This window comes from Anomalospiza imberbis, chromosome 1 (assembly GCF_031753505.1).
Source record: "Anomalospiza imberbis isolate Cuckoo-Finch-1a 21T00152 chromosome 1, ASM3175350v1, whole genome shotgun sequence".
NCBI classification, from domain to species: domain Eukaryota; kingdom Metazoa; phylum Chordata; class Aves; order Passeriformes; family Viduidae; genus Anomalospiza; species Anomalospiza imberbis.
Genome location: NC_089681.1, coordinates 130456881 through 130478657, shown reverse-complemented (window position 1 = coordinate 130478657; position 21777 = coordinate 130456881).

Genomic DNA, 21777 nt, shown 5'->3' with positions numbered 1-21777 from the left:
AATAATTCCTGGTATTAATTCGAAGTTGATCAATGATTTTGATTGTACCCTTAGAACTATTCTTCTAGCATTGAACACTTTCCTTTACAAGATTATAGGAAGATTGAGTGTGCGCTGGGAAGATTTTTTTCCAATCTTTACTGTCGTAGATAAAAATATCAGTAATATACATTCAGAAATATAATTATCTCTACAAAAGGAAACATGGAGTCCTAACTCTTCAGAAGACATTTTGAAAGAAACTTTCACATATAAAAATTGTTACTTTTTTATCTACTGTCATTTGCAGCAAAGATTATTGTAGTTTCTGTTGGATTTTTCCATATTTAATTCAATGAACAGCTTTGACAAAGAAATAGTGATTTTTTTCAAAACCATTCAGTTTAAAAAGAGGTGGGTTTTTTTGGTTTTTTTTTTTTTTGTTTTTTTTTTTTGTTTTTGTTTTTTTTTCCTTCCTATTGTGAATTATTTCATTCTGAACCAAAATCATCTACAACAATGTCTCCTGGTCTCTGGATCAGTCTGGAACGGATGTGCCAGGTGAGTGTCTTATTCACCCAACTTCTGGGAGTTTTACTTGACTCTGGATCCAGATTTCAACATTAAGATGTGAGGCATTTTTAAAAGTGAAAGATTGCAACTTAGAACACTTCTAAGTGTCTCTCAAAGGCCACGTTATCAAATGTTTTCAGAATATCTCCCTCCCTGCTGTAGTATCCTAAAAGTTGCCAACTGTGCTATTAGAGTGGAAGTTGTTAGGTTCTTGATACTGTTTTGATTCTCTCCCCTACTTCCCCCCGCCCCACCTCGCTTCTTTTTATCACACCCCAGAAATATTATGAGGAATTTGAAAGAGATTCCATGATGTAATTACTCTTTGGAAATTCTGGACTGAGCAAGTGAATGGGTTTCTTTCATTTCAAACCCTGCAATTCTATCCATATATTTCCATATATGTGTGTTAGCATTTAAATACATGTATATAATGTATACAACCACATATAGTAAAATTACTCAAACTTGGAATAATCAGAATAGATTTTATAGTATTTCATAATATAAATAAAATATTAAGTATTTGTATTTGCATTATTAGAATCAGTTTATCAAACAAAATGTCAAATACATATTTGTCTTTGCAAATATATTATGATGGAAGTAACAGTTTGTAACTTGTGATCGGTAATAAGCTATAAAGAGTGGTTGTGACACTGAGTTTTTGCCCTTTGATCCGTATCAAAAATTAAATGTAATTTCTTCCTTTAACTGACTGCCCCCAAAGAGATAAAAGTGTGATTAAAGCAAACATGCTTAGTAAAAAGTTGTTTTTTTTTTTTTTAATTAAACTGACAAAGTTCTTACTGGAACTTTGAGAACTTACATTATTGCTATATGCAAAACACATGGAAGATTAAATATTTAAAGGTTTTAGCTGTAATATCTGCTTTCAGAAGGAAGTGTATTAAGTAGGTTTAATCTTAGACGTGACAAAGTAAAATCCTGCTGGTTTCTTTTATCTGATAGTGCATTCAGTTGGATGAGAGATAGCCCACCAAAAAACATTGCTTTTCACAGCCTTGCCCCTGGATTCTGCTCTTTGACTTTGTTCAGTCCCATGTTCCCCAAGCCAGCAAAACACTCATCAGACTTCCAAGTTGTAAATTGGTATTTCTTTATATTTATATGCTTACATAACTATATATATATACTTATATGCTTTTATGTTTACTTTGTATGTTTGTACAAGGAAAAAAACAGGGTCATAGCACTGTTGATTTAATGATTGTGCAACTGAAGTGTGGTACAGTGTTGATGTCAATTGATGTGTAGGTACAAGAAAGACATCACTTTAATACCATTTTTGTCTCAATCCTATTTTTATCTCTCTGCTGCTGGACTCGGACTCCAGAATATGAGACAATTGCAGACAATCTAATGAAACTTGTCATTATTTGTATATGTAAGTATGTGTGTTCAGACATACGTGTGTATGAATGCAATTAATACACCACATTTCTGCATGTGAACTATGTGAAAATGAAACTGTTCCTGTTTCGACATCCTTTGACAAAGTAATATCATATTGTTAATATATTTTGAGGGAGTTCTTTTGGGGAAAGAGTAGGAGTGCATGATATTTTTCAAGACATTGTACTTGCAGGTGGCCTTATAGTTTGTGGACTATGTTCTGTTAAACAGCAAATCCAATGCAGAAAAAACATTTTAGAGGGTATGCATATATTTGTCATAATGGATGAGAGATGTTAATCATACACCTGCTGGTGCTCTGTCATGCTAAAATCTGCAGAAGGACAAAAAATAATTTTGAATCAAGAGCCAACTTGGTCGGGATATGTTTTTATTTAGTAGAACTATTCCTGTAATTTAAAACCTTTATTTATGTAACATGATGATCATGTTAGCAAAGAGATTTATGTACCACAGAACCATGAAAGCCACCTGAGAAGTGTGAGAAGTGTATGGGAGCTTGAGGACCACCTCTACAGAGTCTGTTAGATTGCTGCTAGAATCTATCTGCCCAGGATGTCCAAATATTTCCTTTCTTCTTTGTGCTCCTTGTGATGGCTGTATCTGAGCTCTTTTGGCAAATAGAGGATCATTCCCAGGGATTACCAACAAGACAGAATTTTAAAACTAATTTGGAAGTCCCCCTTGCAAATTTCAAATATGCCAAAAGCTGGAAGAAGAAAGTATCAAGCTCCACAAGGAATAGGAAAACCTCTAGCATAGAAATTAGTCCCTGCTGACAATGAAAAGATGAATTATAGCTTGACAGGGAATAGCACAAATGAGATCGGGGTATGCTGATGTCTGTTTTTTGCCTGACTAATGAGTTTCCTTCTCAGCTGACTTTCTCCACCAGTCTGAGAAACAAAAGGAAGGTTTTGATGTATGATCTGATTTCCCCACAGTCTTAAGGACTCAGGAAAACTACATGGCAAAGCAGCAAAACAGAAGGGAGCTGGAAACAGTTAATGATGCTACCAATGCACTTAAATTAAGAATATGTTTTGGGGTTTCTGCATTTTGGGTATTTTCTTTTTGAGACATGTTGACCAGCATTTTCCCAGCACATAAAATGTCCCTTAAAGCTAATAATTCATTCTGCTGCATATGATAAATGGCTCATCTTATCACTCATGTTGTTTCTTACTGAAGTACAGAAGTAGGATGCTGCCCTAGGTTAATAGACAGCAACCAACCCCATTGATTTAGTCAGTGACTGCTGCTTAACAAATGCTTCAAGTTTAAGGTGTTGGCATGTGGTCTGTTTTTCTCTGGCTATTCACATACGTAATTAAAATTCATCATAAAAAATATCCTTCTTTTGTTTTCTTAATGGTTGTGGTGGTTTGACCTTGGCTGGCTGCCAGTTGCTCACCAAATCACTCTCTCACTCCCCCCTCCATCAACAGGATAGGGGAGAAAATAAAAAAAATGGAGAGAGAAAGACAGTGAGATCACTTAGGAAGTACCATTATGTGCAAAACAGACTCAGCTTGAGGAAGATTAATTTCATTTCTTGCCAATTAAACAGAGTAGGATAATGAGAAATAATAAAAAAAAAATCTGTAATTACTCCCTTCTTTCCAGGCTCACTTTCACTCCCAGTTCTTCTGTCTCCTACTTCCAAGCAATGCAAGGGAATGGGAAAAGGAAGCTGCAGTCTCTGCCACTCCTTCCCTTTCACACTCTTTCCCTGTTCCAGTTATATACAAATGTCTCCAGAGTGGATTTCTGCATTTCTCCAAGAACTGCTCCAGCCTGGGTCCTTTCCATGGGGTGTAGTCTTTCAGGAGCAGACTTCTGCAGTGTGGGCAGTCACAGGGCCAGAAATCCTGTCAGCAGCCCTGTTCCAGTGTGCTCCCTCCATGGGTTCACATCTTCCTTTGGGGCACATCCATCTGCTCCAGCACTGGGTCCTTCATGAGCTGCAGGAGGATCTCTCCTCTGTGTGCACCTTCAGGGGCTGCAGGAGCACAGCCTTGGCTCACCACAGCCTGCACCACGGGCTGCAGGAGAATCTCTGCTCCAGCACCTGGAGCACCTCCTGCCCCTCCTTCTGCACTGACCTTGGTGCCTGCAGAGTGTTTTCTCTCACATATTCTCACTTCTCTCTCCCGGCTGCTCTTGTGCAGCATTTTTTACCCTTTCCTAAATATTCTAATATTTACATATATTCTAATTTCCTAATATATGTCGCAGAGACACTACCAGCATTGCTGATGCACTCAGCTTTGGCCAGCAGTGGGTCTAACTTAGACCCAGCTGGAGCAGGCTCTGTCTGGTATATGGGCAGATGCTATTATTCTTTCACAGAGACTACTCCTGCAGCCTCCCTGCTACCAAAACCTTACCAGGTAAGCCCAAGACATCGGCACATGTAATATGTTAGACAAAAAAAAAAAAAAAGAAACACAAAACAACAAACATCCCCAAAAAAACAAACAAACCAACAGAAAAAAAAATAAAAAGAAAAAAGACCCTATCCCCATCAAACCTGAGAGGATACTAAAACCAGAACTTAGTAGGAGGCCCCACTCTCCTGGAAATAAGTAGGTTTTTTGTCTCCTGAATTCCAGTAGTTATAGACACAGTTTGTTGATGGCTAAAATAATATTTGGGTTGATACTTGGCTAGTATTTTGTACCAGGAAACTGCAGCAGTCATTTGCAAACTCTTCACATAGGTCTCAGGCACTGCAGGAACAAAAGCTTTGTAATTGGTAGTGATGGAAACATCTCCAACTAGTTCTTCAGAGCTCCTTTCAATTGTCCTTTTTCTCCAGAAGACAACTAACTGGTTAAAATTATATGAAAATGTAGCAAGATGTTGCTGGTTACAGTGGTTGTTACTGAACCCCTGCTAAAAGGCTTCTACCGATCCCTCATTCTAATGCTGCCTTTGGTAAAGGAATGTTTTTATTGCTCACCAAGAGGAATGTTGTAATTAAAAGTCTAAGTGCTGTACTTTAGCCCTTGCTTTCCACTGGCAAGAAGAGATAAGGCAGAGCAATGCAGAAGGCTAACATGGTTAATCTTATCTTCACTTTGGGCAATGTAGTAATTTATGATGTAGTGAATAACAACTGGTCTTGCTTTCTCTACTTATACACAATATTTAGCAGCAAACAGCTGGATGGTGCCCAGATGTTGGCAAACAACAATATCCCCATCATTCTCCCTTCAGCCCCCCACAGGTCTCCAGGCTCCTCTTTCTTTCTGCATGCCAGTCTCCCTGGTACGAGCAGAATTACAGCTCCCTTTTCCATCACCACGTGCAAAGGTCAAAGCTTAAAACCAAGTTAAGGACTGCTCCATTGGTGTGGAAGCTGCTTCTAGATACCAAAAGATGCAAGTATGCTTTTCTTAGCAGATTTTTTATCTCAATGTCAGTGGGATTTGGGCAAGTGCTCAAGTGCTTTTCTGAGCCAAGGCTTGCATTCATAATTAAATTTGAAGACATTTGTAGTTGCAAGTTGTTAGTTCAGCTTGGAGGACTCCTTGATATTTAAATGCAAACTTCCAGAAAAAAAACATAAAACCCCATGCATTTAACTTAATTAATCTTATAGAGCCTTTATATTTATAAATAGACAAAAGACATTGCCTAATCACACTTCTGCATGAGCAGAATGAATTTGCCTGCTGTAGTGCATGCAGGTAGATTGAATGATGTTAATGAAAATAGTCATCAAAAAGGGAGGTCTCTTTTAAACTGCTAAATATAATTTTACTAACTGTTTCTAGCAGCTCAATTGATGTTTGTCAGCACTTTAATTTGTGTTTGGAGACACGAATTCTAAATAGTTCACTGTGTGACCCTGTGGTTTTCAGAAATCAGAGGGAATGAATGAGGAATCACCTCTTTCTCCAGGCCAGACAGAGCAGCTGCAGTCAGCAGGACCACTGCAGCTGGATCCCTCTGTTGTTTTTTTAAAGGTGACTGGCAGGGCACCACTGGAGATGGCTTCTGACCCTGGAACAAGCTCTTCCCCAGTTAGTTCCAAAGCATGCTCAATTTGGTGACCTTCTTGGGCATGCTGCAAAGGGCATCTCTGACAGGACAGACCAGTCTGGATTTGGCTGGCTATTCCTGGTGAATGGATCACATAATTCTTCTGAGATTCCATTTAAGTGTTAATTATGTTAGAGTACCTCAGACCTGAGATAGGCATCTTCTCTTTTTTTTTTTTTTTGCATTTTTGCTGGGTTTTTTTTCTTTGTTTTGTTATTTTAGAGTGGGTGGGGATTAGCTTGAGTGTTTTGCTGAATCTCAGTGAAGATAAATAGTGTATTATCTATTACTTTAATGTTATTTTGGTACTATATAGAAGAAATTACAGGACTAATTCATTTTTCTTTTTGACATGCCCCAGAAAAATTGGTTGTTTTATAAACTTCACACTTTGTACAAAAGAACAAGAAGAATTTTACTATTAACTAAATGTTTCAGGAAGTAGGAGAACTTAAAATCTGAAACTAAGACATTCAAAACACTATTTGAAATTCATATGAAAGGAAATTCAGTACAACGTTAAAGTTAGAAAAAATTAAGAATGAGAAATCAATATTTTAGCCTAGTTAAAAGCAGAGAACTTGCTCCTCATATGTATGTCTAATACCTATTAATACCAACACTTGGGTAATATTTTTTCTGGTTTTAATTAATGTCCTGCAGTTTTTCACTGCATAGTTTTATCTGTTCTCATAGGTTGTCCTTGGCCCAGATCTCACATGACTTTAAATTTAAATAGAACACAGCACATTTGTGGTCTGTGATTTTTTTTTTTTAAAGCTCATTATGAGCTCAGTTTCCAAGGGTAAACCCAAAACGTCACAAATTCTTTAAGAGGCTGATTCCCCTCATTTAAATGACCATGTCCTGAATGACTTTTAGAGACCACCCCTCTGCAGGTGTGAGCACCAGCCCTGGCCTACATTGTGCATCCCTGATGCCTGGGGCGTGGGAATCCATGCTAACACTAAGCTGGCAAATCCCAGTTTGTAATATGTTTTACAAGATCATGTTCCTACAGAAAACTCAGGGGAGAAACAGCTCCTTATTTTCTTGTTCACACTTCTGTTTTCCAAGCATGTAGGCAAGCCAACAGAGGTGAAGAAATAATTCCATGAGAGTGTGAAACCTCAGGAGCTGTGAAGTGCAAAGATACTACTACTGCTTTAAGAAATCCCTAAATCACATATATGTAGGGCTGGAAGATTACAGGGAGAAATATTATATTCTTCCTCTCTTTTTATTCTCTGATTGTTCATTATCAGCCACTGTCACAGACAGGACACACTGAGGTGAACCTTTGATCTGAGCAAGTAAGGCCATTTTTGTTCAATCTGTAAGCAAATGCTGGGTATTGCTCTAATAGCAGCTCTAATAAGACTACTGCAGCTAAGCAGATTTTGGAATGGTAACCTTGCTTTGCCTTTCCCTATACTGTAGTGAATTTAATATTTTATTATAATTTGTATATGTTGCTTGAATACATAGTTGGACTCATCACATCACCAGGTATATCTGTTTCTTCTACTGTATGTGGTTGTGACTGTTGTAGGCAAGAATGGTATTTTTAGTGCTTGCTTGCCCTCAACCTGTACTGTAATTTACCAAGGTCATATTTATTACAAATACTGCATAATGCTCCTAAAATAATCTGTGTACATTTGCACATTCAGAGGCTTTTTGTACAATGATTGCTTTGCATAAGTTTGTAAAGAATCAGCATGAAACAAATCTTTTACTTGTGAAATTGCCTTTCCCCTTGCTAGTCATCCTTTTGACACATAAATGATCATTTTAGATTTTTTAATAATAGTGCTGCTCCATTTACTTCAACCTAAACCATTTCACCAAATAATAGTCAACTTTTAACAGTCTTCATAGGTGATTTATGAAATAATAGTTTGAATATTCTTTGCATTTTGCAATTTATCCTTTTATTCAAAGTATTTAATGTCGATTCATTTGGAGTATTTTTATTTTACTTATTTTTTTGTGCTTTAGTCCATTCACCTGCCCACCTAGGACATAATAGGCACTTGTTTGTCATCAAGGAGGTAACTTCAAACTCCAGGATTTCTAAATATGTAGCAGACCTCAAAAACACATCTGTGACCACAACTGACTCGGGGGATCCAGCACCTAGAAGCCACGAAGTCTTAGTAACACATTGTCAATACACAGGATTTGTAACTTTGCAAGGGATTCATGAAGATCTCTTGAGGTATCAAATGCCAAAAAGGCCCAAGATCTGAACTGACTCATACAAGTAAAGATGTGAACCAAAATTTGTACTCACACTGTCCTACATTATAAACTATAAGACAATCACCTTTATTTTAGCTGTCATTGCTTTCAGATTCAAAGTCAATGAAGAAAGTGAATACTGTGGCTTAAGGCATAGCTCTGGTTTTAATAGACAGTATCAGGGTTTTCTTTAACAATTGAGAATTAAATATATCTATATCTATCTATATCTATATCTATCTATATCTATATCTATATCTATATCTATCTATATCTATATCTATATCTATATCTATCTATATCTATCTATATCTATATCTATAGCTATATATATCTATTTATATCTATCTATATCATCTATATCTATATCTATATCTATATCTATATCTATATCTATATCTAATCTATATAAGTTTAAGAAAAAATAATATAAAAGGGTTTAGAATTGGGTTAATCGATGATTGACTGCTCTCCCCCACTGGTCATAAGGTAATTTTCTGACTTCCTCTTCTGCTTAGATTTCTTCTCTTGGTCTTGCCATTTGTAAAGGCTCAACCTGCTTTGAGAAAGAAAAAAGAGAATATGTGGCCCAAACTTACAGCTTGTTTCACAGTGTGCTGAGTCACAATGCTGTCTTTTATAACAGTATTGCCTTTGAGATGTTCGTCGTTTTTTCATCTGCAGCAGTTTTCATGAATAAATTACTTTAAAAAACCCCAGTGAATTTGTGAAAAGGTCTTTTTGTGCCCTGTAATTATCTCATAGAATTTAATCTGGAAAGGTACTGCCTAAAATGCTTAAAGCAATGAAGTAGACAATGTTTAACTCATGCTCATTTTTAAAACAATCTGTTTTCTGATACTTACAATAATGATGAGGTGTATTTTTAATATATTGTGTATTGTCCATGCCTGAATATTCTTTCTCTGACAGGACCATTATTCTACCTCAAACTAGCAGAATGAGATTTTTTCACTTGTTAAAAATTAAATTGCTATTTTCTAGCTCCTATAACAAAGGAAACGGCCCTGGAATTTCACTTTTTAAACAACAGAGCTCCATATGAATTGAAAATTAAAAATAAACAAACCACCCTTGTGAATATCTGTCATGTAAATTTTAATTTGGCACTTTAAAGGCTTGATACATAATTTTCATACTGTGAAAAGTACCTACTTAAAAGATACTTATTTGTATTACAATAAGTGCTAAGCAAATTGAAGGTTGTACTAGTAGTTCTATTATAACAAGTAGTTTCAGAAAGTTGTAAATTAAGTTTCCTATATCTTTCAGTGTAAGAATGTAATTTTTTTTAATGTAGGTATAATTACTGAAATCATCTTCAGATGCTGTTAGGTTCTGCCACTTACCTTCACTATGTGACATCATACATCAGTGCTTTTTTGAAGACAAATACTTAATTGATTGTGGTGATAGTTGATTTTTATTCCCCTCCAGACAAAGATCATTATGAACTCTCTTCTCTAAGCTCCTTTGTTCCATGAGATTTCTGCACTGGAAAAGGATTGACAGAAAGCTGTAACTACATTATAGCTGCTATCATCTACATCTTCCCCATGCCATTTAACAAAAGTAGTATCAAAAGGCAGATCTTCACAGAGCCTGGCTTACCTGAGATTTACTCCACCCAATCTAATTTTTTTAGCTACTGTTAAATTATGCAAACTGAAGGCAGGATTGCATAAACAGAAACAGTTTTCCTATATTATTGATATTATTTGTGCAGCTTGAAGACAGAAGATGAGAATTCTTCAACATCATCAGTTTAGTACTGTAGAAAAGATCTCAATGTCTTGCTAACATCCACAGTGATGAGGTCATTGATTACATTAAAAGATGTGAATGTTGGAAATTAACATCCATGGAGCCATAAACAAGGAAGTTTTATATGATGAGTAATAAGCCACCATTTCAGAAACTCAGCCTTCACTTCCACATGGACAATTCTGCCCATTAAGACACTACTGTGCAGTTATTATCACTAATCTATGCTTATGCAAGTAATGCATGGACCACAAAGCAAGGATGAAGAGGCAGACAAAATATTCTGTAAGCAGCTGGGAAAAGTCTTACAATTGCTGGCCTTTTTTCTCATGGGGACTTAGAGATGTCTGCTGGAAATACAATACTGCTGAGAAGGGACAGTCCAGGAGGTGCCTGGAGTGTGTGGAAGAAGGGCCAGAAGGAGTACCCAGGGAACTATAGGCCTGTCTGCTTGACCTTGCTGCTGGGGAAGGTCATGGAGCAGGATCATCTTGAGTGACATCATCTAGCATGTGCAGGACACCAGGGAATCTGGCTCAGCCAGCATGTGTTTGTGAAAGGCAGATCCTGCTTGACAAACCTGATCTCCTTATAGGACAACAGACCTGTGGATGAGGGGAAGGCTGCTGTTTCACTGAAAACAACAACCATCTCAGAAGTTGACATCATTATAATGCTTCTCATCCATATGATACATAAACAAGGTATTGATAATCCATGAGGGCATGGGAAGGAGGGTTTAACTTCTCTCTGAGCAGGGAGGTGCAGCAGTGGTGGGAAACCAAGAGCTAAAGCTCAGCAAGAAAAAATGGCCTTACTGCCAAAGTTCCCACAGGGCATGAGCAAGACAAAAGGAAAGGCAGAGGGAAGACCATGGCCATTGTGAGAGTCTGGGTGAGCTGGGTGTTTAACGGGTGAATGAGAAACGCTGCGCTGATGATTGATAGTGGGAGTGGTCAATATTTACCTTCAGTCAATGTGTATGGAACATGGTGCAGTATCCAGCTTCCAGTTAAGGGTAGGAAGAAGAAGATGTCTGTGACCCCTTTTCTATGTTCAGAGGGTGCCCTGGGATGTTATTGCATTCAGCTGTACTGAAAAAAAAGTAAGTGGTGACTTACAGAAGCCACACTGAGATTTTCTGGCCCTTGCTGTTTTTCTGTGAAGTTGTGAGAAGCTCTGGTTAGAGGCATGAGAGATGCTTCAATTTTCAAAGCTCTGCAAAGTAAATATACAGAGCTGGTTACAGCATTTGTAAATTAAAGCTTGCTTTAATCTTCAGTGACAGATTTATGAAATATTGCTTTAAATTCTGCTTCATGCTTCACAGCCAACTGAGTTTATTTCGGAAACAAAGGCAATTTAAAAGAACCCATAGATTACTTTGGCTACTGAAGAGTATAAATTATCCCCAACTAAATTTTGTCAGTAGAGTATGTTGAGATATTTAGATAAAACACGTTTTTGACATTTATTGCTGAATGATCCCTTTCCAAACATTTCAAGTCACAAAAGGAGAACGTGGGGTGAATTATTATGGGACTGGTGATCTTTTTGCTGACATGTATGGTAATCATTAAGGATGGAAAGCTTAGACTTTTTAATTAGTTGTTTTGTTTGTTTTGGTTTGGTTTTCTTTTAGTATGGTGCAGTACTATGTTATCAGACAGCATTGCATTAAAATTCCAATGTTAAAAATACTGTAAACATGTAAAAATGTATCTTGATGTGGCAGATGCTGTTGCTAAATATATATTTACTAGGATGCAGAAGAAATCTTACTGAGGTAAAAGCAAGAAATCTAAGGAATCTCTTGCTTAACTTAAATGTTTAGTAATGACTCCTGTCCCTGGTTCTTAACAAATCAACAATTTTTGAACACATAATCTGAGCAAAATGCTATTTCCGGTCCCAGCCTTTTGTGAAGATTATTTGTCAGGGTAGAATTGTGATTTTCACAGTTAATTTTGCTGTTAATTTTACCTCATTATCCTCAAAATTAAATACAAAACTTACCGTGAGAAATGAAATATTTTTTTAGCCAAAAAGTAACTGTGGCAGGTATCAATACCATGCACCACTATGTATGAGCCAAGAAATCTGTGAGTGACCCTACCCTGGAAACACACACAGTTTTGTTACTAGTTGGTGGGTCTGGGCTCTCTGCAAACCACCCTCATGTTCCACATCTAGGTTGCCAGGGTACACATGAGGCAAGTTCTCCACCCTTGATGGAGCCATGGCTCTGCTTCCCAATTTATCCCACTCGCCCCAGAGCACCTGGAACAGCTTTTTGGAACAGGTGCATGCCATCAGTGTCCTAGAGGAGCCATCTGTATCTGTCCATACCTTTTGGCTGGAGACAATAGCTAACCTAGATTTGCTGCTGTCTGGGGCTGCAGGAAGCCTAATCCAGTTAGCAAACTGTTAACAAGCTGTTAGCAAACAATTCTCTTATTTTATTAAATGTAATTACATACCATATTAATTCTCCTGACACTTGTTCCTTTAGGCTCAAAACAGAAAAAGAGAAAAAAACTTCTTAAAAACCATTTAAATATATTCTCTCAAGGTTGTGTCTAATGTGTGCCTTTGCAAATTGCCAGGTGTGAGGGGAGAGGTAGTTACTGTCTACAAACACTATCTTATTTCTGTTTATGCAAGTGAACAGGCAAATACAGGTGGTATTTGAGTGAGAAAGGCAAAAAATAATTTTCAAAGCACAGCTGGTTCTCCAAGATATGTGAAAATCCATACTATTTCTTACCACAGTTACAGAAGATTCAACTACACAGTCCACAAAACTCAAATTTTCATGGTTCTTCTGTTTTCAAAGTAATGGTTAGGTAAACTACTTCTTCTCCAGTTAAAACAGCATTTCCCCAATTTCTGTCAATATTGCCATTTTAAAAAATGAAGAATACTGTGGTTTGCTCCTCTGTGCCTCTACTTGCCAGTTTTCCAGCTCTCATGCTTTTCCCATAAGTCACTGTACTATAAATGAAAATTCATAATTGACTATATTTAATATAAAGCATAATTGAAACAACTGCATGTTTCTAACAAAATGTGCCAATGATTACTCAACACAGCACTTCAGGACAACTTATCAGGGGCTTTGGTTAAATCAAACACTATTTTCAGCAGGAAATTCAGTCCTTCTTCAGTGCCGACCATTTCCCAGTTATTTCTTTACTCGGGAGATTCTCTCTTTAATGTAATTCCTTTTCTGTGGGAGGAATCACAGACAGTGCTTCTGCCCTTGATTTTCCAGTTTTGCAATGCACATACAAGAGCCACTTTAATCTCATTAATATTCATACTCATAATTTTTACCTGACAGAATTGAAGAAAACAGACTAAAAAGTTATTGGCTACCTTTGAGAGTTCATTTAATAAAAATGCTGCTTGAATAGGTATAGAAACTCAAATAGTCTACTTTGAAAAAAAAAAAAAAAAAGAAATCTAAAGTCCTACTACAGTTACAGGATGTCGTATTTAACCCCAGCCAGCAGCCAAGTTCCAGGCAGCCACTGTCTCACTCCCCCACCAGTGAGACTGGGGAGAGATTTGGGAAAGTAAAAGGTAGAGAATTATGTTAATTATGTTGACATAAAGACAGTTTAATAGGGAAAGCAAGAGCTGCACACACAAGCAAAACAAACCAAGGAATTCAGTCGCTATTTCCCATGGGCAGGCAGGTGTTCAGCCATCCCCAGGAGAACATGGCCCCATCACGTGTAACAGTTACTTGGGAAGACAAACACCATCACTCCAAACCTCTCCCCATTCCTCATTCTTCCCTCCCACTTTATATACTGAGCATGACACCATATGGTCTGGAATACCCCTTTGGTCACTTTGGATCACCTATCCCATCTGTGTCTCCTCTATGCCTCCCATGCCCTCCCAGCTCCACTGCCTTTGTGGCAGTAGGAAAAGCAGAAAAGGTCTTGGCTCTGTGTAAGCTCTGCTCAGCAACAACAAAAACATATCTATATTATCAAACCTGTGTTCAGCACAAATCCAAAACACAGCTCCATGACATCCAGCATGAAGAAAATTAACTCTACCCCAGCTGAAACCACCATATTCTAATGACGTAACAAACTAAAAACCTCCTGTGGCAGTACTAATATTGCATGACTTCTTCAAGCAGAAGACTTCCTAATACTGTTCCTTAATTTAAATCAGGATGGAATCTTGTAATTCAATAAGACAGAACTATTTCTGCAACAGAACTTCCACTTCAGGAAAAAAAAACCCACCACTACAAAGAGAGTCTACAACTCTTATCTTTATTAGCACACTGCCTTTTAAATCCTCAAAATACAAAATACTCCTGCATACTGTGAATAACCACTTAATTTTAAAAGCTAGTTATAAAGTGTAAATAAATCCGTACCCACCACATAATGACACTTTACTGTCAATTTGAGTAAAGCAGAGATCTAACCTGCACAATCAAACAGCTGTTGAGCTGCCTAACACAGTGCCATTATGTTCTTGACAAGGGCCTTGGTCATCTTGATAATTGTGTTAAGGCTTAGTGCATGTGCCAAAGCAAAACTGTAGCAATACACAGTTGGTTTTGCACTGAAATATTTCTTTAACTAACACTAAAGTTATATAAGCCTCAAAACCAATCATGCTCTGTGTTCTTGGAATGGTATGTAGCATATTTTTGCCAAATGAGTTGTGTAAATGCTAATTATATTAAAGTTTGCAACAACTGGTCTTCAAAGAGTGTCTTGAGAGTCCTTTATTTGCAGTAGGTGAGCTTGGGAGGCCCTTGGCACCTTCCCTTGGAGTGTGTGTGCAATGTATCCATGTTTCCACAGGGGCAGAGCCAGAGGTCTGTGCACTGCTTTTCTGGCTGCTCTCAGCTGGAGCTCTGGGACAAAAAGGTCTTGCGATGTGTTGTGCATTATTCCTTATAACCTCATGCCCTTTAGATCTCATCTTGCTCCTTCAATAAGTAATTTTAATATCAGTCTCTGGATTTCAGACTCAGAATTCAAAGTAACAAACTTTCAAAGAGTTTACTAAGTCAAAATCATTTGCGTATTATCTGTCATGTTTACTTTGCACTGATGCTTTTATTTATCTCATAGGAATGAACAGAATTTTCTGAAAACCAAAAGCTGGTCTCATGTTGACTCTATTCCCATATTAATTCTAAGTGATATTTTTCTATTTTAACTGAAACAGAAGTCAGACAAAAGTACCGGATCTTTCTTATCCCACTTAGGTAAAATGTAAGAGGGATGCATATCTTTTTCAGAGATGCATCAGAATAAAAGAATGATACCTAAATCCTATTCTTTTAGAGATGTGGTAAAGAAAAGACTTTTAAACTATCTCCAGATGAAGTCATAAATCTCTTGACCTTTAAAAACTAAGAAAAATATCAGTGGCATGATATTTTAAACTGTGTCTCAAGTTACAATAAATGTGTAGCAGTAATAAAAAAGAAATCAATAAAAGAAATCTAAAGGATCTATAATTCCATTTTGGACTACAGCTGGTGAAATAACTTGAGCTGGACAACACACTACAAAAATTTGTGTGAAACATCACAAATATTTTTTCAGCAGAAAGGTTATGTATATCTAAAAAAATAATAAATGTGTAATACATGTTACTGAAATTTGACCTCCCATCCCTTTCCACCGTGCCCCTCTCCAAAAAAAAAAAAACCAAAAAAAACCCCAAAAAGACACTTGTTTTGCTTTGGACAAAATTAATTTTAAAAAGAAACAACTTCCCTAAAGAAATGAAATATTTTGTTTACTTCACAATTAAATAAAATGAAAGGTTGCTGCTTCCATATCCTACCCTGTAGTTTTCACTTTCCTAAAAGCAGACCAATGTTGATTCATTCTTCCTTAAGCCCTTTTAAGATTAGGTTTATAGGAACTTCTGTTGAAAACTGAATAAAAATGGGAAAGAACATTAAGATTTAGGTGACTTCAAGCATCAAAAATTTTAATTATGTACCTTGTGTTATTTGATGCTCACCTATGGCTTCCAGGAGCTGCAAATTTATATTAGTTTGGGGTTTTTTTTGATATTGAAGGGGAGGTTGTGCATTTTTTTTAAGACAAGCAAGTTGTATAACTCATGAGAAACTGCTGATGCAGACAGCTTAGCAAGTTTCAAGGAAGTGATTGCATATTTATGTGGAATAGAAGAACCTTCACATTTGCATTAGGTAGGATATAAATAAATCTGAAGGTATTGTCTTCCCCTAATTGTATAGCATTTTATCTTTATCAGTAGAATTTAAGTAATAAAACCCTCAATTCAGAAACCCTTAATTTAGAATGAATTAAAATCTAGATGTAAAGAACACATGGTATCTATTTAATGGGAACAATCAAAACCATAGTAGTCTTATTCTGAACTATATACCTGTAGTAGTCTTATTCTCAACTATATGTCTGTACCCATGCTTATGACCTAGGAATTTATAATTCTCAAGTGATTGGATTAATGAATTGCCATGTCTGTAATCAAACACATGTATTTTTGTTAACCACTCAATTGCAGAACACAAAAGGATTCACTTATTTCAGGTATTGCTGCTTCATGAGTGGTCTTCTTGAGCCTCTTCAACATTTCAGTGGTAAAGCACATCAATGTCTACCAAGAAGAATTTTGAGGAGACACAGAGGCTGTATTCAGCACCTGAACAATAGCCATCTTTGCATTTGCCACAGATTTCATTTGACACAAAACACATCCTTCTTCACTGCTATAAATACATTTATACGCCAGCAGTCTCAGATAAGGAACTACAGCAAACATCTGCCTATCAAAAACTGGTGTTTTGTGCTTTCTTCTAAACAGCATAAAAAGGTCTCTGTCAACTACTTTCTTAAAAACAACAGTAATGTTGAAAATTTAGTGTTAAAAATCAGCTATGATGAAGAATGTCCTCTTATAATTAGACAATTACATAGTCTATAATGTTAATGTATTTTCAATATATGCTCCTTTTGCTGTTAACTGTAGTTTGTAATTTTAGAGACTGGAAGTTATAAACTTCTCTGGCTAAGTTTGGTTATTTTTGAAAACATTTTAAAAATTAATAAATACAGATTCTTCTTGACTAAGTTATTTTACAATTATTTGTGGACTAAAAAATTATTCAATATGTCACAGAATCACAGGACAGTTAGGGTTGCAAGTGACCACTGGATATTTTCTAGTCCAACCCTCATGCCCAGGCAATACACATTTTAAATTGAAATATTTTGTTGTGACAGCAATGAACTATGCAGAATTTTATTTAGAAACTCAGTTTATCTTTCTGGATTTAGTTTATTTTCAGGAACTTTTTGGAATTAGAAGAAGTTAAATGAAAGTATTTGTGGTATGAGTTCTCATAAGCTTGCTCACCAATAATCTGATATTTGAATACTTTGTGTATTACAGCTGAAATCTCTGATATATTATTATTCCTCTATATTCCCTAAATATCACTTTTGTCAGCTATACATCTGGCAATTTACCTCACATTTTTAAAGAACTAATCGAAAATTAAAGATTATGTGGATCCTACAACAGCTCTATAATGATATATGAAATAGGATGGCAATTTCCTATGTTTTCTACAGAAAAACAGCATCCATTATTTCATATACAATGAGAAGTATGTTAATAATTTAAAATTTAATTCACCCTCACTAGTGAAGACATGCAGTAGTTGTTCTGTCTTGAGATACTGTCTACAGCTGTGACCTAATTCCTCCTCATGGTCTTACTGTTCCTATGGCTTCTCTTTTACATTAGGGAGCTTTCTATGTGTTCTCAAATCTTGGGATCTGTTTAAATAAATAAATAAATGAATAAATAAACCCAAGTAAACTGTGGTCATACAAACCATGCAGCCCCTAGATGGTGGCTCCAAGCAGCAAAGGAGTGATGTGCAGATGAAGTCTGTATTTGCAGAGTAGGTCCTAGACATGGCTTGTCCATGGCTTTAACAGTACATCTAAAGAGATTTTCACTTCTTTGTATTATTGAACTTGTTCAATGCAAACATAGCATCACTGAACATCAAAAGTATCAAAGTTTTTTTTTCATAGTCTCTTCTTTCTGTTTATTTTCATGTCTGTCATAGTAAGGTAGACCTTACTTATGTAATTTCACTTATTTCACTTATGTTTCAAATTCTCCTCAAAATACCAAAATAATCAGTAGCAAAGATGTGAGGGAAAAAAATGAAGCTGCAGGAAAAAAAATTAAACTTTTTTCCTTTGAAGTTTTAAATAAAAGAAGAAAGCACAGGATAAGAACCTATCCATGCAGACTGAAGGGATAAAGCTTTTGAGCTTTTGGCTGAGAGGAAGAGCTCATGTCCATGGTCTGCTAGGCTCATGCAAAAAGCCCAAATTAGAGCTCCCTTATTTGTCTCTGCTTCAGCATCAAAAAGTGAATACTATAAACATGGCTTAATAAGCACTTTTAAAGCCTTTTTGGTGGCAAATATCCTCCTGTGTCTTCTGATGGGGGTCAGGGTGAATGCCTCTGCGAACAACCAGACCTGTATTTGTTATAGATGAAAACAGACATTATTTTTGTTGGCAATAAGTCCCAGAAGGTTTAATATAGGGAAAGATCATATCAGGATATTATATCCAAGAAGGTGGCACCCATCTGAGTCTGAAGCCATCATTTTGTATGCTTTTGGAGAAAATTATCAGACATCTCCACTTCCAATAGATAATGTGATTCAAAACACTATCTGCAGCTTTCAGTAATTCAAATGCAAATGTGAAGCTGCTGCATTTTGAAATAAAACTGGTTCAAAGATGGCTGGCTATGTCATTACAGAGTTGTCTTAAAATAAATTAATAATAAAATGTCACAGCTTCATACCATTATTTTTTATTACTTTTTAAAATACATCCATAAAATGTTACAGTGCCTATTGTACAATACCCACCATTTTCCCAATGCCTTATGAGTGATTCTGAGTGACAGCACCTCCATCTTGTGGCAAACTGGAGAAACAGATCTTTAATGCTATCTGTCAGAAAGTACCTCTGAAAACACTACGGTAACATAGATCTATCCAGAGTGGATCATGGCTCCAGGTCCTTCAGGGAGTTCAGTGTGATTTCTCGTTACCTCCGTGGGGCATGCCATGTGGGACAGTCCTCCCTGTCCATGCAGAAACCCTGTTTCTTACAAGCAACAGCAGGGGAACTTGTCTCCCTAAGGAATGAGGGAGGTACTGTCCCTCTGTGAAGGGAGAACTAATGCTTTCAATGAATAGCTGTAACTAGGCATCAAGGATTTTAAATTTTATGAAGACCTGACAGAGAGGCAACTTTGAAATACCACAATTCTGATGCAATTGTAAAGGGTTTTTTTCCGGAAGGTATAATATCCAAGCAGGTTTCCCCTGCCATAGTTGACTATGAGTGTGAATGAGCATGTGTGTGTTGTGTCTGTATTTTAGGTTTAAAGTTAAATTTTATAATTTGGACAAATCTAATCTGAAAAGAGAAATTATTTTCAAGTTCAAGAACAGATACTTCATGACTGTCCAAAACTTATCACTGGTCCTCTCTGCACTTTTGAAAGCTATTGAACACGGTTCAAATACCTACATTGAGCTATCAGATGAAAGTCAAATTTATTCTTTCTGCTTTGTTTCCATTGGTTTTTCTGGTTTTCTATCACTAAATACTGTGTGCTGTGAATGCAGAAACTGAGATATTTAGCAGGCAAGTCAGCTGGATGCCAAAAATGGAATTCCTCCCACTTTGTACTGTGCTATCCCAGCAGTGCCCTGTTTTACAGGACAGTTCCAGATCATTAGTGTCATCATACTCAGTGCCCTCACCCTCTCATTGTGCCCAGAGTGCTACAGTACTGTAGCTGTCTTGGATTTACCTCACTATATTAAATTTTTGCTTATTTTGGGAAGTTCAGAACTAGGCACAGTACTCGGTGTGGTCTCACAAGAGAAGAGTAGACAGAATTAATCACATCCATTGATCTGTTGCCCACAATCCTGCTTGGAGAGGAGTATTCTGGTACTCTTCATTGCCACAGGGACACACTGCTGACTCCATTCAGCTTTTTCCCCTAGGACTTCCAGGTCTTTTTCTGCAGAGCTTTTTTTTAGCCCTTTGGTTTCCAGTCTGTGTGGTTGGATGGGATTACTGTGTACTGGCTGCTTTTGTCACTGGTGAGCTTCATAGGATTTCTGTCAGATTCTGTTTTCAGTCTGTCAAGGCCACTTAAATGGTAACTCTAACCAGTATTCACAGAAGGAGTAGCACATCATTTGGACCAAAAATTATAACTGCATATTAATTTAAGAGCATAAAAACTTCTGTGCTATGATGTCCAATATTTTATCTCTGATTTTGGTCATCAGAGAAAACTGTCATAAACCAAGAAAATTTAAAATTATCTGTGCTCTTCCATGAGATACTCTTTCTAGGAAATCATTAGTTTAGGAACCTCTACGTGCATTTGATACGTGCATTTCAACCTTATCTCTTCAATAGCAGAAGAACTGACTTAATTTATATTTTTTGCTTACAAACCTCATTAATTCATAATGGTGGATGATGATGGATTGTGCAAATAAATGTTCTTATTGTTTAAGCTAAGCTTGCTTCCTCAAAATGTTTTTGTTATTCTTTGTACTGGGAAACTGGAAAAAGTAATCCACATTTCAGCTCATGCACCATTCGTGCTTCTCCAGTCTCAGCCTAGTTCCCCTTTGCTTTTAGAGCAGAATGTGTTGAAATGTTTTCTGTTTTGTTCTTCAATGCTTTCCTTGCAGTTTCTAACATCAGACTGGCATTTTGGACTGTTGCTGTGCAATGAGCTGGCATTTTTGTATAACCCTATCCAGGAACTTTTAACATTTCTTCCTGTTGTGACAATATGTGATCAACCAACATCTTCGGTGTGTACTATATTTTCCTCTCTTTGTGTTTATTGGTAATGAGTTTCACCTGCCATTCTGCTGCCCTGTCACCTGCAGGATACTTCTGCAGCTCTCTGCAGTTTACTTTACTTTAGCTTGCTCTGAGCAAGGGAAGGCCACAGCAAAGCCTTTACAGGCAAAAATTGGTTTGACTGAAAGGCATTTCATTTAAAATCACAGGCTGAAAAGATTTCTGTCCTTAAACACAGTTTCTTACTCACAGCTGCATACCATGGTCTCCCTGTACACAGCTCCTATTGAGTTTTGGCTTTGTAGGGTGATGAAACACAACATAACCTACCTGTTTTTCATATTTTTGTGAAGACTGAAACCTTCTTCCTTACCTGGATTCAACCTGTTTCCAGCCCCTGCTGTTGGGTTTGGTCTCTTCCTTTGTCATTAAACACATGAATGGTCTCAACATAGCACCAACTTCACTAGTGAGGCATCTGATGGACACCCACAACTGCTCCCACAGCCATGGGTGGCTGGAGCAGGGAAACCCATCCTTCCCTTCCTGCATTTCTACATTGCTGGTGCTGCCGCACACTTAATCTAAGTCCTGTTCAACAAAACAGACTTGAAATCTGGTTTCTGCTCCTGGAGTGGCCCTCAACAACCAGCCTTCATAATGCACATTTTTTAGCTCTGTGCTGAGAAAGAAAAAAAAACCAGGCTGTCATCACATCTGCTACTTTATATTAGGTTACATGCTAGCAGTAGAGCTATTTACCTCTAGGAACTCCAGT